This window comes from Amblyomma maculatum, chromosome 2 (genome assembly GCF_055883805.1).
Source record: "Amblyomma maculatum isolate TAMU_Amacu chromosome 2, ASM5588380v1, whole genome shotgun sequence".
Lineage (NCBI taxonomy): Eukaryota > Metazoa > Arthropoda > Arachnida > Ixodida > Ixodidae > Amblyomma > Amblyomma maculatum.
In genome coordinates this window covers 87321967-87344963 of record NC_139345.1, presented here as the reverse complement: position 1 = coordinate 87344963, position 22997 = coordinate 87321967, and positions in this window count along the sequence as shown.

Below are 22997 nucleotides of genomic sequence, written 5' to 3'. Positions count from 1 at the left end.
GTCAATACAGACGGCGTCCAGCCCGACTCAGACAAAGTCCGCGCAGTCAGTTAATTCCCAGCTCCTAGTTCTGTGCTCTACGCCCGAAGTTTTGTCGGTTTGTGCCAAATTTTGCAGTCATCGCCCGTCCCCTCACTAACCTGCTGAAAAGGACGTGCCCTTTTGCTGGCGCCCGGACCAGGCAGACGCTTTCTCGGCACTTATTGCCGCACTCACCATAATACCCGTCTTAGCCCCTTTCTGCCCATCCACTCCAACAGAACTTCGCCCCGACGCAAGTGGCCATGGCATTGGAGCAATTCTTGCTCAGCGACAGAGCGTTCACTACCGAGGAATCGTTTATGCAAGTCGTGTTCTCTCCGACACAAAACGAAATTATTCAATTACTGAGTGTGAATGCCTTGCTCTAGTGTGGGCCATTGCCAAAGTTCGTACTTACTTATTTGGCCGATATTTTAGCGTTGTTACAGACCGCCATCCGCTTTGCTGGTTTTCTTTTTTTTTTTACTCTACTGGCCGTCTTCGAATCTGGGTGTTACGACTCCAGGAGTACACCTTCTCGATAACTTATAAATCCGGTCGACATCATCGTGATGTAGAATGTTTGTCCCGTTATTTACTTAGTTGATTCTTCCCCTTCTTCCGAGTGCGCAGTTGACAACAGCGTCCTCTAAATTTCCGATTTTTTAATATCGGCCATGAACAAAGATAATCAACCAGCTCACCCCCAACCCAACGCATCTTCCTGTCGCCTAGTTTGTGATTCAAAGATTTACCCTGTGCCGCCCCATTCTGCGCCCGGATTTCTCAGAGGTCTTTTTAGTTGTGCCTCGCCATCTTCGCTCTACCGTTTAAGAACGGCTGCATGATATACCTACCGCTGACTACCCGGATGTTACAAGTAACTATGACAAAGTACTCAAACGTTTCTTCCGGCCTTAATACTACCGATATCTGCGGTGCTGTATAGCAGGTTGCGAGCTGTGTCAACGCAGGAATAAGCCCTCCGAACTTCACTCCAGAACTCTTCAATTGATTCCCATCCAGTCCACATTTTTGTGCGTCGGTGTTGACCTGCTCAGACCGTTTCCAGTTTTTGTATCAGAAAACAACTGTATTGCTGTTTCGATGGAATATACGACGCGCTACACCATCACCTGAGCCACACCAATAAGCTGTGCGACAAACGTCTCAGACTACCTGCCGAATGACGTCATACTGCCCCGTGGCTCTCCAAGACAACTTTTATCTGACCGAGGTCCCTGCTTCCTAGCAAGAGTAGTAAATGAAATCCTTCATTCATGCTCTGTTCGTCATAAATTCAGTACAGCTTACCACCACCATATTACAGGCCTCACGAAACGCTTCAACAGCACGCTCATAGAGATGCTCTCTATCTATACGTCTCAGATTATCATCGCGATTGGTATGTAAGCCTACCTTTTGTAACCTTTGCATATAACTACACCCGTCACGACACCACTGGATACTCTTTTATATCTTCTTTTTGGACGAGATTCAGTGCTTCCCTTCGACACGGTCTTCCCTGCTCGCGATGTCGTCAGCATTTACATTCAATACACGATTGTCCGAGCTGACGCCGCCTGTCAGATTACCCGCAGCCGACTTTCTGCCCCGCAGGAAGCTAAAAAAAGCCGATACGAAAGCCACCACCTTGACGTCCAATATGAACCTGGCTCTCTTGTTTTGCTTTGGCTCTTGTCCCGTCATGTCGGGCCTAAGTCAAAAGCTCTTGCCGTGGTACAAAGAACCTTACCGTGTTGTTCGCCAAGCAACCGATGTTATGAGACCAAACCCTTGGTACCGAAGTCCTTGCCAGCCGCGCCACCTCCTGAGATCTTCGATGTGACCCGTCTCAAGCCTTACCAGCCGCTTCTCCGTTCCCGCCGTAGCAAACACCGGGACTGTGCTTCCAAGGAGGTGGGGGTGTCATGTGACGAAGATGAATTTAGGTATTGTGCAGAAAGACGACGACGTTAATGTGTGTGCTGTTAACTGGGTGGTACTTTATTTCCCTCTGTGCTAACTGTGCAGTGCTGTGTTAATTAACCATACCAAAGCCCTCCGAACAATATGAAGCGATGACTGCTCCTCACTCTTTCAGGAATTCTGTTCCACCCACTATGATATTTTTTATATATTTTTATAATTGCATCTGAATATACGTCCTGGAGATTCGCCCATATTGGGAAAAACTGCGCACGGTAGCAGAAGCTCGAATGTATATTTATTTGTAGGGCTCAAGCACGAACAAAGACATGGAGACAGACCGACACAACATACTGTAATGACGTCAACGACAGGAGCCTATACTTGCGTGTGCTAGCGGTGCTAAAGTGTCTGGTTCTAACTAGCCAATGTTGCAAAGCGACAGGAGAACGAAAAAAAAAAAGTGTCGTTGCCTCTCAAGATACAAGATGTTCACGTAGCATACCGACATACGTACTTGTTATGACGTGGAACACACAAACACAAACGTAAGGGAGTACTGATTCAAATCAATGAATCTTTAGAGGCATACATAATGGTTTCAACAAAAGGCGAAAAAAAAAAACAAAATGTGATGGCATGTTGCAAATATAGGCGCCATTCTCACAGCTACCCTTCAGCGCTTCCAAAGTGGTGCGCACAAATTCAGGTCATCATCGCGTAGAGGCGCCGGAGCGGGCTTATAGGGATGTGGTGGTTCCTCTCGGAGGCTATGAATGTGTCCAGTTTAATAAGAGAGCCGATCGCACACTCCTTCCATCGCAGGCGCATGCTCGCTAACCGTAGCGCTGTGGCGAGGCATTTTGCGTCGGTCCATGCTGTACTCGCCAGGCCCCAAGTGAGAGAGATGAAAAGATAGCGTTATCTTTAATACAGCTCATCACTTTGCTCATGTGCTCAATCTACAGCGGAGGTCACATAGATATTGCGCGATGCATTGGCTGTTTCCCATGAGCGCCGTTATTTTCAAATGCGAAGTATTTAACAGATAAAGAGAGGAGAAAAATGGCAGACATCTATGCACTATGACTGAAGTTCGAGTGCTAGAGAGTTATAATTTTGGAATTGGGATATCAAACAATATGTATGGCTGCCAAATATGTTCAAGGGCCCGCTATGTCGATCCGTCTAAGACATTCATCGTGCGACAGACGAGAATGAGTCATGACCCTTCTCTATGTGATGACGTCACTTCATGCGAACTACGACCACGAGACTCTTGGGGTGAGATATTCCGGCTATGTCCACTGACTCTGTTAAAGAAAACATTTGATGCCCCCAAATACGCAAAACAAGAGTATTACGTTGCGCTGGTTATATGAGCTGTGGCCAGACACTCAACCCCTTTGAGAATGTGCACGCTGAAAACTAATATCCACTTGTCCGTCGAGTACTATGGGTCATGAGACACTCATAATTCCATAAGCACTGAAATATTTTGAGCAACTAGGCTTTTCTGCAACGCACCTAGGCATGCAGGCACTGCATTCACTGCGGCTGCCTCGGGCTGCAGCTGCTGTCATTGAGAACTAAACCCTTCAAATTGGTCTCAGCAACACAGAGCCGTAAGTACTAAGCCGGGAGAGACAAGCACAATAAGAAGAAACATTTTATCTCAAACGTACGTATACTTTACACTGTTGCGCTATCGACTAAATAGAATCAACTTCGGCGTCTGTATAAGCGGCTTGTTAGGAAGTGGAGCGCTTGGTGCGCTGGCCTTTTAGGCCAAGATCCTTAAAGAGCTGAACAAGACGATGTGGAATGAAGAAATCCTCGTACAAAGAAACAGCTCCCTAAAAGGCCTCCGCCGAGACAGCACTGCCGCAAGAATCTCTTTAGAGAAACGCGAAAGACAAAAACGAAAACAGCTGCGTAGCAGCTTCGGCGCTTTCCCGCAAAAAAAGTTTGGCCCAGGCGGGTGCATCATAAATCTTGCTTCCTCTGTGGGAGACGTACCTCCCAAGTACCCAGAAGCTGCCATAGAAACGTGAAAGGGGTGTCGTCTTCGTTCTCAAACGAGAGTCGTAAGTCGCTTGTGTAACACGAACTTGACTCAGAAGGAACTTGAGCAATCTGACGAAAGAAGAAAGTAAACACATCAACCGTACTGTGTGAGTTGCTCCGAAAAAGATGATCGGAAAATAAAATATTGCACAAGCGAAGGCAGGTTTGCGGGACGGAGCGGTTAACAACGTCGCCTTAAATCACCTTCATTTGACCCCCGATATCATCGCCGGTTGTCACGTCTTTTGTATTGAAGGTTTCTTAGAATTCCTGCTGTCTCGTTTGTTTCTGTTTATTCGTTTTTGTTTTGTTTTTTTCTTCTGCACTCTGGGGAGCGCAGAAGAGAGAACCGAGTGACTAGATGCCGGCGGTGTTAGGAGCGCCGGATTTATGCGGGTGTCCAGATTTGCATTTCTCTGCATCTTATTTCCGATGACAGACGAGGGGCGCCAGTTCCCGAGAAAGGAGCTCCGATTTATTACTGCTTGCGTTTTTGAACGCCTTTAAAAATATTCCTTGGGCTTTTTCTGCAATGAAACGTGCTTTAACTTTGTAGTTGCTTGTTTTCTGTAGATTTTTCTGCAGGTTGCTTGTTATTTATTATATTTGTAGGCCTCTACGACCCCTAATTTCCTTGCCCACAATTCAGGTGCGTTCTGGTACAACGCAACTGCACATGCGTGCATTCTTCGCCGGTGTTTGCCATGCGAATGCTGCGGTAACAAGGTTAGGTAAGGGCTGCGAGAATATTGCATTGGGAATATGAGCGGGATGGCTGCTGGGGCGCGATCTTGTGGTCTCGCTTTTTGTGACCAGTACGAGTTACCGCGATGCAAACGGACGGGCGCCGCATTGAAGACAAAAGATGGAAGCCGTAACTTGAAGATGTACGAAAAGTGTGACGAGAGTTGCTGCTACATGGATAGCAAAGTTTCTTGTGCCGCTTCGAGCCGTAATCCGGGCCATATTGTTTAACTCGTGCCTTGGTATGTTGTTGTTGAGCCGCGTTCAGATGTTAATTCCCGATCTGCAGTCATAACATTGAGCTCTCGAGAGCCTCGCCCGCGTGCTCTGCTCTGCTCTAGCGCCTCGTTTCATGTTGTGCACATTAGATTCCTTTAGAGTGCAAGCTGTGCTACTCAGGGTGAAACTTCAGATTTCACCTCACTGGTTTCGAAAGACCTTGAGGAAAGACGTGCGGTGCCTTCGCTTTCCCAAATACCAGGTCAAGCAAAAGCTATTCAAGAAATCGGGGAATGAAGAGGCGGTGCTGACGGCGTTATCACGTGTAATCTTACTGCAATGCTTTAGCGCCCCTAAAAACCGTGGAATTGTCTACAACATTGATAAACCATGCAAGACCATGCTTAACAAAATATTCGCTCGTATAACTATAGGTTCAAGTCATGCTGAAACAGCCACCATTTTTGTTCGTTTAGAATAAAAAGATTGATTTTGTGTTGCCTGTGGCTGTGTCATCTCCATGTGAGGTTATGGCTCCTGGGCCCGCTGCACATAAGGTGGTGCCTTCGCATGAATAAATTTGTTTCACGAGTAGCACGGAAAAACAAATTTTGTGAATTGTGGCGGCCTCATTAGGAAAGAGACTTACAATTTTTTTCATAGTTACCTTAAAATTTGCTTTGATTTTGCCTGCAACGCATAATTAAATGGGAATAATCTTTCAAGAAACATTTCTGCGCTCCCTAACTCTGTTAGAAAAATTCATTGTTACGCATGTCAACACAAAATACCGAAACTCTTAGCAGACAATGGTACTAGCTGTATTTATTGAATTCAAAACCACAGAGTGCAAGAAAAAATGTCCCATTACTCATTGGATGATGCAGGTAAAATTCTAGTGCGCACCTGGTCACGTCGCGAAATCCATCTACTAAAATATGACGAATACCGTTCAGGTTTTATTTAAGTGACCCCACTTGAACGAGTTAGGGTAGCTCTATGATGAGATACACTCTGTAGATGCGTAATGTATTTAGTAAAGAGAGCAACACTTGTGCGCCACTGTAAGAGTGAGTCGGTATTGTCTAGGATCTCTTTCAGTGAATTTTTTTTTGAAAGCCGCCATTCCGTATATAGCATTTTTGGAACTCTGTATTTCATTTACCCTTCCGGTACCTCTACCCTTGCGCCATCGTACAATATGTAACGGGCCGTAAATACGATGACACGCTATGCCCTATGGAGATAGAAGACGTTAATTTTGCGCGGCAGAACCTGAGACAACTGACCGCTGACATGAGGTCTTCGCTGTAACAATTTGGTGGAGGCTTGCTCTGTACAACCTAATCAGCGATAGATCTACCACTCAGACCTCGCTGCAGCCGACTCCTTGCAGGATGGCAACATTCCGTCCCTGAGATGTCCCTGAACGGAGACGCCGCGCTCAGGTCAGCATCGAACACCTTGAGGCCGCATTACCGCTAGCCCCAATCCTATGTGGGCGCTGCCGGTGAGAACGTGGACGCATAGCTGACTCTGTCTAAGAACGCGTCAGCCGATATAGCAACTGAGTCGCGACCGCCCAATTTACCAAAGTTGTGTTCGCGCTCACAGACCCGGCTCTTAATGTGGTACCAGAAGCACGAAGACTCCTTCTCGCTTAGGACACGCTTTGTATAAGAGCTAAACAAGTGCTTCAGTGACTCCGCTGCAAAGAAACGTGCCGAGCAGACATTTTCTCACAGAGCACAGCTTCCAGGAGATACCTGCGCAAGTGCATGAAGGTGGTTTTGAAGCTTTGCGAAGTCCCTTCTCCTCGCATGTCCACCGAAGGCAAGGTCAGCCACTTGCTGAAAGGCTTCGCCAAAGACATCTACACCTACCTTGTCATCAAAAAGAACCTGAAGTCGTCTTGAAAGTGGTCGAGCACTGCCGTACGTTTCAGAGCTATACGATGCGGAGATTTATTCTGGTTTAATTGCTTGGCTACTATCCCTATAGGGATGGTCCTCCTCCAGTCTCCTGCCCATACCGGTCCCCGTCGCAACCACGGCACTCATCGCCTCTTCCCGACAACTCGCCAGCGCGACCGATGGAGGTGAGGTCGCTGGAAATCAACTGTGCACTGATGTACCTCTCTCTGCCTGTTTTGTTCTTAAAAACAAAGTTAACCTGCCTGCCGGTAATGTATACAGCTGGAGCGGCTCACTGGCGAAACTCTTTCCCTAATGAGCTTAATGCTTAAACTTTTGCTAGGGTGTAGAGTGACGTTTCAGTGTGCCCCTACTTCAACGTTCTGCAGAGTAAGTGGCGAATCTTTACAGCCTTTGTGAATGTTCAGTGAAGTTCTAGAGATGCTGAAATGTTTTTAGAATTGGCCAAATATTTAGAAGAATCCCCCAATTTAGCTTTACATAAGAAGGAGCTCTGCCGTCGTGGTCTGTAGCGTGCGTCGCAGTTCACTCATTGACAAGCATATATGTGGTACCTTTGAAGCTCTAGTGAGGCCATTTTATTCAGTTTTTGCCAAGAGGAAAAACTTGAGACTCATAGTTTGATTTCTGTTGTGAACGGTCGCGGGTGGCTGTGGACAACCAATTAATCTCCTGGGCCTGTTGTTCTGCCATTTGAATTAAAGCTTGCCTCCTTTTGACACAATATACCCTTCGTTGTGGCATCGGTCGGAGTCGCATCAACCGAACCCGCTCCGCCTACGCCAGCAAAATCGCAACTGCTGGCATGGTGCACACCAGTCCCAGTACTACGCCACGCTAATCCTTGGTGAACCTCCTGCTCCAATACACACATTTTTTTTTTATTTACCTGCCCAGCACACTGGACCGCCTTCTATGCATGCTTCTCGAATTCGTCACGCCATCGACAGCGGTTCTTTTTGCCCGCTCCGCCAGAAGCTGTATAGATCATTAGTATCCGAGCGCAAAATTATCAACGACCTAGTTGAGGTGTCTTGCACTCCTTGAGCGGCTCCTGTAATCCTGATGCGCAAGAAGGACGGTACGTGGAGGTTCTGCGTGGACCACTAACGTCTCAACTCCATTACCAAAAAAGACGTATACCCCTTACCTCGCACAGATGACAGCATAGACTGCCTTTCTTCTGCATCTTACTTTCCTTGCGTCGATCTGAGACCAGGTTAGTTGCCGACTCTTGGGCACCCTGATGATAAGGAAAACAGCCTTTTCCACTCCGGACGGAGTTACTGAATTCAATATTACGCCCGTAGGGCTTTTAAACGCACCCGCAACTTTCGAAAGATTTATGGAGATTGTGCTGCGCTGTTTGAAATGGGACATTTGTATGTGTTGCCTGGATGATGTCGTTATTTTTAGGAAAACATTTAGTGAACGTAACGAATGCCTAGCTGTGGTTGTGGACTGGCGCCGGCTTTGTTCCTAATTACAAAAAGTGCCGGTTTAATGAGTGCCAGGCAGTCGCGCTCGGACACCTAATTCACGAACAAAGGGTACGATCTGATCCTAAAAAAAACGGAGGCTGTTGAGTCGTTAAACCACCCCAGACTGTCAAAGTAGTTCGCAGTTTTTAGGGTTATGTTCTTACCTTCGTCGTTTTATACACTGCTTTGCTGACATTGCCGCCCCTGAGAAGGATCTGCTACAAAAAGGCACTTCATTGAAGTAAGCCCTCCAATGCGAAACCTTCTTTCATCAGCTGAATTCTGTTGACATCGTAACCTATCCTGCGCCACTTTAAACCTCTGGTACCAACAGTAGTTCACATGGATGTGAGTGGTGTTGGTTGGTGCTTTTTTGATTAAGTTCTGCAACGAGAAAGAACATTTTATTGCATACGCAAGCCGTTCTCATACTTCCACGGGCACCCATTCATCATTGTAACCGACCACCACTCTCTGTACTGGCTAGTCAGCCTTCGGGATCCCTGTGATGGTCTCTCGCGATGAGTCCTCCGCTTAAACAGTATACTATCGAGGGTCCGTATAACAGCGGCCGATGACTGATTACACGCGGACACAGACTGCATATCGCATCTTCCCCTAGCCACCACTAAATGCGATATCGACAAATTCGATAATCAAGTCTTGGTTCTGGTTGCTGAGTTTCTGGACCCTGAAGTATTTAAATCGAAACAGCAAAAAAGATATCGGCCTCAAGCCTCTCTTCAACGCCCCGCAGGCCCATCGAGCTACTGGCCTTTTCTGTATGCGGTGGTCTTCAGTGGAAAAACTATTCTTTAGTGGGCCCACGTTTATTATTCGCTGTTACCTAAGGCCCCTATGCATTTGTTATGCGCGTATTGCACGATATTCCTAAATCTGGTCCTCTTGGATCGCCTCGAACGCTACGCCGCGCCACAGAACGATTTTGCGGCCCTAATAAGCGATCGGCCATTGACAGATACGTGGCCCTGTCAGCAACTAACACCCTACAGCTACCCCAGCGTAGCTGTTGCACCCTGCAGGAGCTCCCAGTGTGCACTTTGTAAAGTCGGCATTGACTTGCTGGGCCCGCTTCCAAGTTGTTGCTTCGGTTGTCACTTACTTGTCGCTTGCACTCGGTTTTGCGAAACGGCCGCTATCCTATAGGCTACGTCGTATCAAGGATCCTTATTTCTGTTTTTTCAGTCTTCTTACGCTATGGATCACCGCGGGTCATAATAAGTGACCGCAGCCGTCAGTTCACTGCCGATGTCGTCAAGGAGCTCTAGGGTAAGTACTTAACGAATTTTCGCCACTCCACATTCTATCACCCGCAAACAAATGGCATTACTGAGCACATAAACAGGACGTTGAAACAATATGCTTTCATTGCACTCGGCCGTGAACCACGTGATTTTAACGCTGCCACACATGAGACGACTGGTACAGCACTTTCTTATATGAACGCCCGTCCACCACATACAGTCTGGACATCATCGTGGCGTTTTCAGTAAGTGACGATCCCTGCATCGCAGAAACCATGTGTCTCACACAAAGAACTAGGCGCATAACCCGCGTGTGGGCCATTGATTCGCAAGAACGCTTCGAAGCACGCTTTGATGAGTGCCGTCGGCACGTTACCCCTACTCCGGGCGATGTGTTTTGGCTTTGGCGACCTCTAAGAAAGAATGGCATTCACAAGGAGCTATTAGCTCACTACGAGGGCCTTTACGTGGTTACTAACAGTATCAGTTATGTGACATACGACATTGCACGCCTCCTTGTGACATGTTGCCGTTCACGAAGACATAACTATTCCGTGTTGCACGCTTGAAGACCCGGTACTCTCGTAAAACTCCGTAACTAGCCCGGAGAGCTTCAGCTGCACAAAGATGGAGTGTAACGGGCAGCAAATATGAGGCGTGATTCTGTTGTCTCAGCGACAGGGCCTTCATCACCTGTCGACAAATAGGGGAAACATTATCAAAACGAATAAGGGCGTATTTAAAACCCACCATTCCCGTCGCTTCTGTGGAGTTATGAATTAATACTAATCTCAGCATTCTAAATATTTGTTCGAATCCCCGGAGTGCATTTCTAATTTTTTTTTTACAATTCACAACATTGAAATGAATTAATAACATCATTCCTGGGGTGTACAGTTCTTTAGGCTCCATTACGTGATATTTTTCATTCTTAATAGTCGCAAAACCAGCCATGAACAGAGCCGGGAAATGACGATATGGCACTACGCAATTACTTTTACCGTAATCATTTCCTGCCATCGGTGAATGTATGGTACCTTTATATTGAATTTCGAGACACTGCTCAGAAACAATCGCTGTTTGAAAGACAATCAGTGAAGAGAAAGAATTTTCGGGACGCTATGTTGAGAGAACGGAATATGCAAAAACGAGGAGGCGTATAGAGAAAGAAGAGGTGAGTTGGTTTGTGGGGTTTAACGTCCCAACGCGACTCAAGAAGAGGTTTGTGTTGTGCGCGCGCTGAGCCTGAGACAACTGTCAGCTGACAAGGTGCCTCTAATATGCCGTTTTTTGCTGCAGGCTCTCATCATAACAATACATTCAGTGTCATCCACGAATACTACTGCTTTCGCTTTGTATAGCCTGGCTTAGCTGAGTGAAGCCACTGCCAAATTATTTTTCTTTCTCTATACAGGCTTCTTTTTCCCTGTATGCGACATTTATGCTAGAATTATTTTTTCTGTTGGCTTTAATTTACTATATTTACATATCTTTCTACATCGAGCCATATTCTCGTCTACTATGCTGAGAGAGGAAAGCTTTCAAAATATGCTATCCTTTTGACTAAACTTCTCATAATACAAGCAGCATCGTTACCTTATATATTTCATGCAAGGTTTGCTTATTTCACCGCTTCCGAAATGGGTAGAGAGCCTTTTTGTAATGTTTCGCATTTTACTGTGATGCAAATAAATCAAGTGAATATTCAGGCAAGCCATGAAATGTGTCGCGACCAATAGGGTTTCCTATTTAACCGGAGCACTTTTCTTCTTCCTTCCTTCCCTGTTGTTTAAATTTACGTTTATTTCTTTGCACTACTATGTTGATTCTTTTTTCTTTTTAGATACACTACATCTATTTTTCGTTGTTTAACACGTACGTGGGTTGGTTATTTCATAATCGTATTGGTTCGTTTTTCCTTTTTGTGTGTGATACCGTTTAACAGGGATAACTACATATTTTAGGACGAAGTTTGTGTTTCGTACGGCACCTAATCACGCTAATTGTGAGTGTGATCTTTGATACTCATGATATCAGCAACAATGCTGTGATTATGACAATGACGACTATTATTGACCGCTGCAAATAAAGAGAAAATATGGCAGCGTGAGCGATCAGCATGCCAGGCTGTCCATCGGCGTTGCTACTGACGGTGAGTAGAAATACCGTTGTTTCTGCCCTGCTTTTACTTTGATCAGTTACCTATAGCTTATAACAATATCCAAGAGAACTATTTACAAGCTTGCACTCATTTGAGGCAATCGAGCCTAGCTGTGTTACAGGGGTTAACCAAACAATATTTTTAGCTAATTAGGAAACGAATGAATAACTTGTAGATCGTTTCTTTCGCACTTTTCTGTTTAATTTTCACTCCTTAAAAACACAGATTTCCTTGCTTTTGAGCATGACAGCTGGAATTCATGGCGAGCAAAACTAAAGCAGCAGACCTACTGCAACACGATTATGCTTATAGCTATATTTTAGGCTTTCATATTTCATCTTCCAAAGGATAAGCATCAACAGCACAGTCAGCTCTCACTTTCATTTACGCTCTTACATAGGAAAAGCAGAAAACATTATTTAGTAAGCTTGCAACAGACTGGAACACTATCAGTCATCATTCTTTCCTGGTCGGAAGCACTTCAGATCAGCAGCCAACGCAAGCACACTAAAAGGAGAAAGCAAACGAAGACTCTCCTCTCAACAACATCCCTTTGTGAACTACACTACCTCACAGCGAAGGCACGCTGCGCGCGAGAGTCGATTAAAGGCAGTGCACTTTCGAAGTAAAATCTCCACCGATCCGCGCGCGGCGAAAATAGCAAGCAATGTGTGTACCGCTGCACTAGTAGCGAAAAAACCCGAACGAAGGAGTTGGAGTTTCCGTCAAACCAAGTGTAAACTGTTCTGCCGAGTCAAAGCACGGATTATTTTTATGCCGCTTATTGTTTGTCTTTTGTGCACCTGACTTCTCTTTTAATCGTCCTTTTTCATCCCTTTCCATTTTGAGATCAGTGAAACGACTCCGTGCCGCCACGCGGCCAACAACCTCGGCGCACAACGCAGTTCGTCAGAACGAAGAGCTAGACGCCGTCGCTGAAGCATTTGCGAGCTCCCGCCGAGTTTGGCGCTGGCGTCGCTATTGCATGTGGCGCCACCCTTACAAAAATGCATGTAGGGTTTCTATAGAAATTCGAAAGCGTTGTGTCAATACACGCTGTTGAAAGTCTGTTGATAATCGGCAACATCTTGGATGATGCAGTGTTGACCTCTTGTTGAGCGCTTATGAAATAGTGGCCCATGTGTTTCTTAAGAGCGCTTTTGGAATTCGCGCAACTGAAATTCTGTTGATTTCAGGCTCAAATGCTTCAGAAACTCTGCAAGTGACGCTTTTTGATTTTCTGCTACCTTTCCACTCCTGAACAACAGAAAATAGTACACGACCATCGGTTTGCCGGGAGCAGACACGGGGTGATTTTCATTAATGCAAAAGTAGTACAGTACATCTCCTAGCTGCGATAAGTCACCACATTCTATGTTCTGCCCGACCAATCAACAATCCTGTCTAATCAGTGCTGGTTAATGATAAGCATAGTGAGGCATAAAAGAACAAAACAGATCTTTTAAGCCCCATTATACTTACTCACTCATTAACCTACACTAAACTGACTAAATTGTTGATTAGTCGAGCAGAACATAGAATGTGTTGACTGACCGCAGCAAGGATATGTGCTGTGCTACTTTTGCATTAATGTAAACCACCTCGTGCCTGCTCCTGGCTAACCGTTGATCACGCAGCATTTTCTGTTAATCCGCAGCGGAAAGGGAACACAGAATAAAAAATGCGCGTTAATGAGAAAGAAAAAATATGCATCTTTGGTGAACCCATAACATGAGCTGGGCTGTTTATTTGCTTTATTTCAATTCATGTGCAAGGTATGACGCCAGGCTGTTCTTTGCGTAAAACGCTGATACGTCCGGGAACTCCTCGCATGTGATGCTGAAATAAACAATATAAATCATAATTAAGTTGCGGCATATACTAACCTAAAAATAGAGCAAAGGCATTTGTGCGCTGCTCCACGTCATAGCTCAAGAAATGTCTTGTCTAAAATGAGTTGTCACTGTCTTTCACTGCTTAGACGGCATCGACCGCCGCCTCCACAGCTCGGCAGCACTACCACATCGTTCATTTCTCCCTGATAAACAATATATGCTGCCGTCAAAAATCCTATTGTGAATATAAATAGCAAAGTGCAAGTCACAAGCATTACTACCCAGAAAACTTGAAGCAAAATTACCAACTATAGGCACTAAAATGAGTGGAAACAAAAACAAACACTGCAAAAATGGTGGAGCTGCACAGATTCAATAATCCACAATGTGTGACAGAGGCATATTATGATCTCGATAATGTGTACGTCTCAGCGCGAGTAGCGTATCGAAAGAGTACAGCACTGTGCCGAACAATCCGCCAAAACGGTCACCGGCTAAAAAAAAAGAAAGAAAATGTCGCCATTCCAGCTGGCGTTCCATCGGCCCCAGCGTCCGCGTAGAGACAAGCCTCGTTCTCTCACTCTCTCCCCCTCCTTTTTTTTCCGATGAGGCTGGTTTGCCTGCTAGAAATATTTACATGCGTGCTTCACCTCGTAGCACACACTGTACAAGACTGGCACAAACACGAATAGGAAAAAGTAAAACACTCACCAAAGTGCAGACGCTCCCTCCGCCCGCGCCGGCTTTTCGCCCAGAATCCAAAACGCCTGCGACTGTTGAACTTCTTAAACACGTCCTCCTTGCGCAGAAGCTGCCACCCAAGAGCGGATTCCTCCGAAGACTTAAATGCGTACGTTCGCGCTCCAATTTGAACAAAACGATCTTCGTGATAATCACCAGCGAAAAACCTACATACGGTGCTTCGCTCACAGTGCAAGATGCGACCACGGTGGCGGGAAAACGCCAACTGAACTGGCACATCGCCGCACTCAGCGTACCCGCGTCTGCGTGCAAAGAAAACGGGGCGCAGAAGAACAGCTTCGGTGAAAAGGGGGAGCCGCCGCCCCCGCTGCGCGACTCCAGCTATGCTGCAGCCAAGGTCATCTCCGTGAAGACAAACCACGGAGAAGGCAGAGAGCAGAGACCCAGAGGGAGCAACCCCTCCCCCCCTCCCCCTTTTTCCCCCCAGCCGACAGGAAGTAACCCTCGACCCTCCGGACATGCTGGCGCCGTTCGCGGCACGGGGGAAAGATGGGTGTGGACAGTAGCAAGGCAGCGGCCGAATGCTTCTTTGAAAAGACGAGTCGCCGATAGAAGACGCGTGTAATCCTATTTTCTTTTTCTTTTTATTTCATACGCGAATGTTTTTGCTATGCGTGTTAACTCTATAGTATGCGTGGGATCAATCCGTCATTATTAGAACCCCTCAATGTTTAAAGTGACTTCATTTTAGCATGGTGTCCACTTTAAGAAAGGGAGGAAAAGAAAAAAATAACAGTTAAATTCTCCAAAGACATACAGCGGTGGAGGATTCCAATGCACAAAATAACGGCTTGAGGGGCAAGTTGGTGCATCATCGTATTCAGATATGTGGCGCAAATAAACACAAACACAGGAGAAGATACACAGCACACGCGCACACTACCAACTGTAAGAAGAACCGGAAAACACTTCCTCTTCTACACTCAGGCACGTCTCAACTTCCTCTTCTTCTCATTTTCCTCTTCTTTGCCCAGGGGGAAAATGGCACTCACTTCCTCGCAGACCTTAACCTTGTCCAAACATGGCGGTGACCAATCTCTTCTTCCTCTTCTTCTATTCTTCCTCTTCTTTCCCAAGGGAATATTGACACTTTCTTCCTCTCAGCCCGAAAACATCAACCAATCATGACAGTCACAAAATCTATACCGTCTTGTAAATCCACACCTCTGCTTTGCCCAGCAGCTCCTACCACGCCGGACAGGCAAACATCACCACAAAGTCACAAGTCATTCACTAAAAACACCACCACACATATACAGTAGGACATGTCCATCTACACCCCATAAACTTAAGTAGTCCCTATATAATGAGCAACTTTATCTTGCCAATATCTAAGAAGCCACGAGGCCCATGTACTTGAGGGGAAAAAATTCAGTAAACTCCCATGGCCCCAAAACGTAAGATGAGTCCAAGAATACCAACTTTAGGCCAAGATTAACAGCTAGAGGCCCGATAATAATCTCATTCTTTGCATAACTCAGGAGGATTGCTCAATAAAATTAAATTCTTTTCTACGTAAACTCAACGAAGCTTCACTAATGCATCTCTCATCTTTCTTCTGTATCCAATACGCCTCTAAAATTTCGCGTGCCATCTTATCCCGACTCTTGCCTAATATGTTTAGCCTGCTGAACAACGGCTCACACTTGCACTTTTGGCAGTGCAAGGCTAAATTTGACCCTTTGCCATTTACTATGGACTTCTCATGTTCCCTCATTCTATCATTAATGCATCTGCCTGTTTGCCCAATATATAGATTACCGCACGTCAGAGGAACCTCATAAATCACCCCCACCCGACATCCAATAAAACTCTTAACATGCTTCTTATCGCATTGCCCTTTGTTTTTTCTTCCTATTATTGCACATAACCCACCCAGTTTATTGGGTGCAGAAAACACAACTGGCACCTCAAACCTACTAGCCACCTTTTTCAGGCAGTGTGCAACTCTATGTATATAGGGGATCACTTGTGGTCGTTTATTCCTCAACCTATCTGGCGATCTTTTTTTCCCTTTCATTTTTTGAAGCAAAGACTCTGCCACCCCACATATAATCATACCCGGGAAACCAGCCGCATCAAGTCTTTGTAATTGATTATTAAAGCTTTCCTCTGCCATATGTATACATGATTTTAACAAGGCCGACTCCAAACAAAGGGAAGCTATCCCTCTTTTTATAGTCTTTGAATGGGCTGATCCATATGGAAGTAGCTCTTTTTTAGCCCTGGGAAAATATTTCCAACACACTTCCCCATTACAAATTTTCATATTTAAATCAAGAAACTGCAATTTGTTGTCCACCGGTAGCTCATGAGTAAACGTAAGCCCTTTTCCTTGTATCTTAAAAATAGAAAGCACACTTTCCACACTATGACTCACTGCAGCGCCCTTATCCACAATGACCAAGAAATCGTCAACATATCTAAATATTTTAAAACCTGATCCATTAAGGGCTGTATAAATTGCTCTATCAACACAGGATAAAAAGATGTTACATAGAACTGGGGCAACACATGACCCTATACAAATGCCCCTTCTCTGCACATACAAATCAGACCCAAACGATACAACAGTGGACTTAAGGTAAAACTCAAGTAGGGCGAGAAAATTGTCCACATTGACACCAGCAGAGTCAACTGTTGTATCGTTTGGGTCTGATTTGTATGTGCAGAGAAGGGGCATTTGTATAGGGTCATGTGTTGCCCCAGTTCTATGTAACATCTTTTTATCCTGTGTTGATAGAGCAATTTATACAGCCCTTAATGGATCAGGTTTTAAAATATTTAGATATGTTGACGATTTCTTGGTCATTGTGGATAAGGGCGCTGCAGTGAGTCATAGTGTGGAAAGTGTGCTTTCTATTTTTAAGATACAAGGAAAAGGGCTTACGTTTACTCATGAGCTACCGGTGGACAACAAATTGCAGTTTCTTGATTTAAATATGAAAATTTGTAATGGGGAAGTGTGTTGGAAATATTTTCCCAGGGCTAAAAAAGAGCTACTTCCATATGGATCAGCCCATTCAAAGACTATAAAAAGAGGGATAGCTTCCCTTTGTTTGGAGTCGGCCTTGTTAAAATCATGTATACATATGGCAGAGGAAAGCTTTAATAATCAATTACAAAGACTTGATGCGGCTGGTTTCCCGGGTATGATTATATGTGGGGTGGCAGAGTCTTTGCTTCAAAAAATGAAAGGGAAAAAAAGATCGCCAGATAGGTTGAGGAATAAACGACCACAAGTGATCCCCTATATACATAGAGTTGCACACTGCCTGAAAAAGGTGGCTAGTAGGTTTGAGGTGCCAGTTGTGTTTTCTGCACCCAATAAACTGGGTGGGTTATGTGCAATAATAGGAAGAAAAAACAAAGGGCAATGCGATAAGAAGCATGTTAAGAGTTTTATTGGATGTCGGGTGGGGGTGATTTATGAGGTTCCTCTGACGTGCGGTAATCTATATATTGGGCAAACAGGCAGATGCATTAATGATAGAATGAGGGAACATGAGAAGTCCATAGTAAATGGCAAAGGGTCAAATTTAGCCTTGCACTGCCAAAAGTGCAAGTGTGAGCCGTTGTTCAGCAGGCTAAACATATTAGGCAAGAGTCGGGATAAGATGGCACGCGAAATTTTAGAGGCGTATTGGATACAGAAGAAAGATGAGAGATGCATTAGTGAAGCTTCGTTGAGTTTACGTAGAAAAGAATTTAATTTTATTGAGCAATCCTCCTGAGTTATGCAAAGAATGAGATTATTATCGGGCCTCTAGCTGTTAATCTTGGCCTAAAGTTGGTATTCTTGGACTCATCTTACGTTTTGGGGCCATGGGAGTTTACTGAATTTTTTCCCCTCAAGTACATGGGCCTCGTGGCTTCTTAGATATTGGCAAGATAAAGTTGCTCATTATATAGGGACTACTTAAGTTTATGGGGTGTAGATGGACATGTCCTACTGTATATGTGTGGTGGTGTTTTTAGTGAATGACTTGTGACTTTGTGGTGATGTTTGCCTGTCCGGCGTGGTAGGAGCTGCTGGGCAAAGCAGAGGTGTGGATTTACAAGACGGTATAGATTTTGTGACTGTCATGATTGGTTGATGTTTTCGGGCTGAGAGGAAGAAAGTGTCAATATTCCCTTGGGAAAGAAGAGGAAGAATAGAAGAAGAGGAAGAAGAGATTGGTCACCGCCATGTTTGGACAAGGTTAAGGTCTGCGAGGAAGTGAGTGCCATTTTCCCCCTGGGCAAAGAAGAGGAAAATGAGAAGAAGAGGAAGTTGAGACGTGCCTGAGTGTAGAAGAGGAAGTGTTTTCCGGTTCTTCTTACAGTTGGTAGTGTGCGCGTGTGCTGTGTATCTTCTCCTGTGTTTGTGTTTATTTGCGCCACATATCTGAATACGATTCCAATGCAGACTGCACCTCATTTTGCGGCAAAAGCTACGGGCAAAAATACCTAGGCTTGGGCAGAATGTCAGACCCTGTAGCATATATATAGTGAACTTTGCAACTGGTTTAAAAAAGCTCTGTCCTGCCCTACATGGTAGGTTCAATCTAGGATCCTGTTTGTTAGTATGATGACTCACTGAACTTGTTTTATGATAAATATAAAATATGTCCTACCACTAAAGTTACCTTCTGCGACATACAGAAGCTGATTCATTACGGATTCTGATTGACATTCAACGATGTATTTGCATTATTAGTGGAGGCTTTGCCATCATGAAGTTTTTAGGGCATATTTTCACTGTGTTGCGAAGCTTGAGCTAAGTGTGCACCGTTAATATGTACTTTTATATAACATGAACGAGCACGCAACTGCATGCTGCTCTTATATTTCCCTTTGCAGAATGTGGCCAATAGTTGGTTACAAGTGAGACCAAAAATTCATAACAAAATTGTCACATCATGTTCATATCATTTGTGCCTAAAACTACTTAAAAACATGGGTCAGCATGAACAGTACACGCTAATTGTTCGTGAACGTTGAAAACTGACAACAAAAAGCACATAGAAAAAATAGCACAAAAAGTCTATTGGGTAGAACACAATGAAAATTCTGTTGGCCCTGTAAAGATTGCACTCAGCTGGGGTTGAATGTCTATCGAAATTCAATAAATTCAAAAGGCGGTAAATAGCCCAACAATAGAGTTTCAAAACTCATTTTTGTAAGGGCACCTAGAAGCCCCGCCTGCTTTCCAGTCTATCCGGATGCTTGTGCGCGTGTTCACTGGGACATATCGAAGCGGCGAACAGGATACGGTTCAAAAATTGGACAAATGACGCACAATGCTGAGCCCTGACGGATCTGAGGATCATCTAATGGAACGTGCCCGGCAGACGAGTGATGGATGACGCCGCCATTGATCGGAGGAGAAGCTGCCGGGCGCGACGATTTCTGCTCTTCGCGTTTTACTCGCTTCCCCTCCTTTTACCTCTGTATACTTTTCTGTGCACTTTTGTTCTTCGGCGAAAACCACTTACGTCCAGCGTCAGTCGAGGTGCACTGCCTCGCGCACGGCCTCAGCCTGGGTATAGTGCACTTACATAGAAGAGGAGGTAGAATAAGAAAAAGCGAGCGGTCCTTCTCCTCAAGACTCTCGTGGTCGTGTTCTGAACAGCAAGCTTGAGCCCGGCAACCAGGCTGTTGTCAACCAGGGGCTGCGAAATTGCGTGGAGTCAGAAGCTTGTGGAGGGAGCGGAAAATAACAAACTAGTTTATTCTATGTGGTATTATGCGTCAAGAGTGACGAGATTGCAATTCTTTCAAGCGCTAGGCCAGGGGAGGAAAAGAGCTGCTCTATGCAGGGGCGGCAACAAGGGTAGAAGACCGTTTTTGAGATGGGAAGAGTATGGAAGAGGCATCACTACTAGAGTGTTGCTTCTTCTCATGGCACAAAAATTTCGCCAGCCTTAATATGACTTGAGGCACTTTTGGTGCTTCACTAAATAACAATGATGATTCAAATGGGGTTTCGAAAGTGAAGAGATGTCACGAATCTTTACGGGTAGTTATCCCACGTCACAGCCAGAGGATGCCACTTTCAACAACAATATTTCAGAGAATTTATCGTAATAGTGGCTAGAGTGTACTTTAAAGCGGAGAAAAGGACGAGAGGCTTTTCTTTTGTTTCAAGCCTGCAGAAGCTGTCAGCCACAGACCACGTATTGTGCTCCTTGATAGAATAAAAAAATGCCGCTCTATTCACATTTCCACCGATAACTAAGTTATGCTCACCTTCACTTCCCGATTGGTGACAGTACCGCAAGGTCAAACTGCGAACCAAATTGATCATGTCATGGACGTACTACATTGCGCTTGCACTTTTTGATACTGTATACAAAGACAACTAATTTACAAGAAGAGAGCCAAAAACGCTTGTTCTTGTCACTTAGTTCGCTTTGCACATGTTATTTTCTATGGTTTAACCATCGTAAGGTGGGCTCCTGTCTCAGTGGCCTGGCGCCCTAACCACTCATTCAACGCGGCAGGTTTCTTTGCGTCAACTTTTCCTTGCCAAAACCTGCTCGAAGCAAAGGACGCCGCAATAAAAGATAACTTTACACCCTGTGTGTACAGCTAGCATGCGAAGAAAGATCTTGACTTGCTGCTGTTTTAATTCAAATATATGACACAGTGACTACAATGACGACAGTTGCTGTTTATGAGAACAACTGTATCAGGTAAATTTCGGAGATTTCACGGGAAAAGTAAAGTGCACCCAGGAAAATACAGTGATGTGGGCGGCGTCAAATACGGAATTTCATACAGAGGTTGCCGGCCCCCTATTTAAAGTATGTAGAGTTATTATAATTCGTTTTCGCTTATTATGGAATAATAGGCATATTTTTTTTTTATTACAGCATCGCAACGAATGCAATGGAAAGTGTAGACGCACATTTGTTCTTGCTTTGAAGTTAAACAGAACATTGTTCCCGCTTTTTAGATTGATTGCCTTCAAAACGCAGGTGAAAAAACTGGAACTTTGAACCATATGAAATACATTTTAAAGGTTAAAAAAAATGACCTATTAAAGATATATGGCTGCCTGTTGCAAATAGGTAGTTCTGTTCTTTGTTTACTTTCGTATATTTATACTATTGTTTATATATATATATTTAATCCATGTTTGTTTTTCTCTAAACTACTTTTTTTTTGGGGGGGGGGGGGGGAGGAGGCGTTTAGCTCGTTTTCTTTTATTTTAAATTGGATTAAGCCCAGCGGAGCATTGCTGGTCCGGGCTCCATCTCTCGTTTTTTTACACTTTTTGTCATATTCTGAGAGAATTAATAAAAGGTAAAACAAAAGGCTTCTCAACTGTACCAGAATGATGAAAACTCCGGCCGATATTCAAATCTAAGCGATCTAGGCTTAGTGCAATATTAGTATATACATATCGCTTACTACGTATAACCTACTTCTGCACCGCATTACCAAGAAGAAAAGCTGGACCTATAAGCCTTTACTATGTCAAGGGATGACATTTATATATATCATGGCCATGACTTTCTTTGGGATGTATATGCCTGTATCACCGCTTTCTATTTACTACTGCATCTAAAGTGGCGCATTATAAGAAACAAATTACAAAAATTATTTGACCTATTGATAAGAAATATCACGGTTCAGTTTGACCTGGTTTATATTTCAGAAACCTGACAACAGGAAACAATAATCAACATAGCGGTGCCATGACTATTTCTCAGCAAAGGCGTTTGTCGCATGAAGTAGTTCCATTAAATTTTATTCGCCCTAACCAGCATGCCCTACCGTTAGCTCGAAATAAGTTATTACTGCAAATGTATACGGGTCACCGAGAAAAACCATATCAACAAAATTTGGCTGATAGTAATCTAAGAACCATGGGTGTTATAATCGTTCCTATGCCCAATATGTATGAAAACACGCTTGCGGACACTATGAACTGTAGAAACTTTATAGACATACTGAATTTCTGTGGCATGTGCGAGTTTGGTTCCTTCCGCCAAATACTTTTAATGGTACCAGTTCTCCATTAGAACTCTCCATCACAACCTGGCGCTTGGAATGGGGAAACTACCGAATAGGATTTGTATCAATAAAGGCGTTTAGTTTAGCGCTGCGGCTCACCGCTACCGCATATCTCTATTACACGGCGTCGGCGGCGCACGCGATGATTGGCTCGTGCGGGCCGAGCCCACCGGCATTTGACGGAAACGTGACGCCATCTGGCGCCCTCAGTTTGACCTGCGCATGCGCATTGACACTCGCGCGGTAGCTGCAGACTGCAGTAGCTAAGGTAGCACTAGCTAAATTAAATATCTCCAATAAAGTTGTTTCACCAAACGTGCTTCAGCCCCATGATTCAATATTATTCTTATTTAATCTGCATTAATTTCTTGTTTGGCACCATCCGCGCACGAAAATTGAGGAAGCGGCAGGGGGGGGGGGGGGGGGGGGGGAGACTAGAGCTCCATCGTTAAGCATATGAAGGAACAGCGCTAATTGTCCCCGCTTTCCAGTACTCGTTGCGAGTCCTGGACATTGTTAATCACCTGATTAATAATCGCTTAATTTATCCATCTGCTATATCCACATACTAGTTA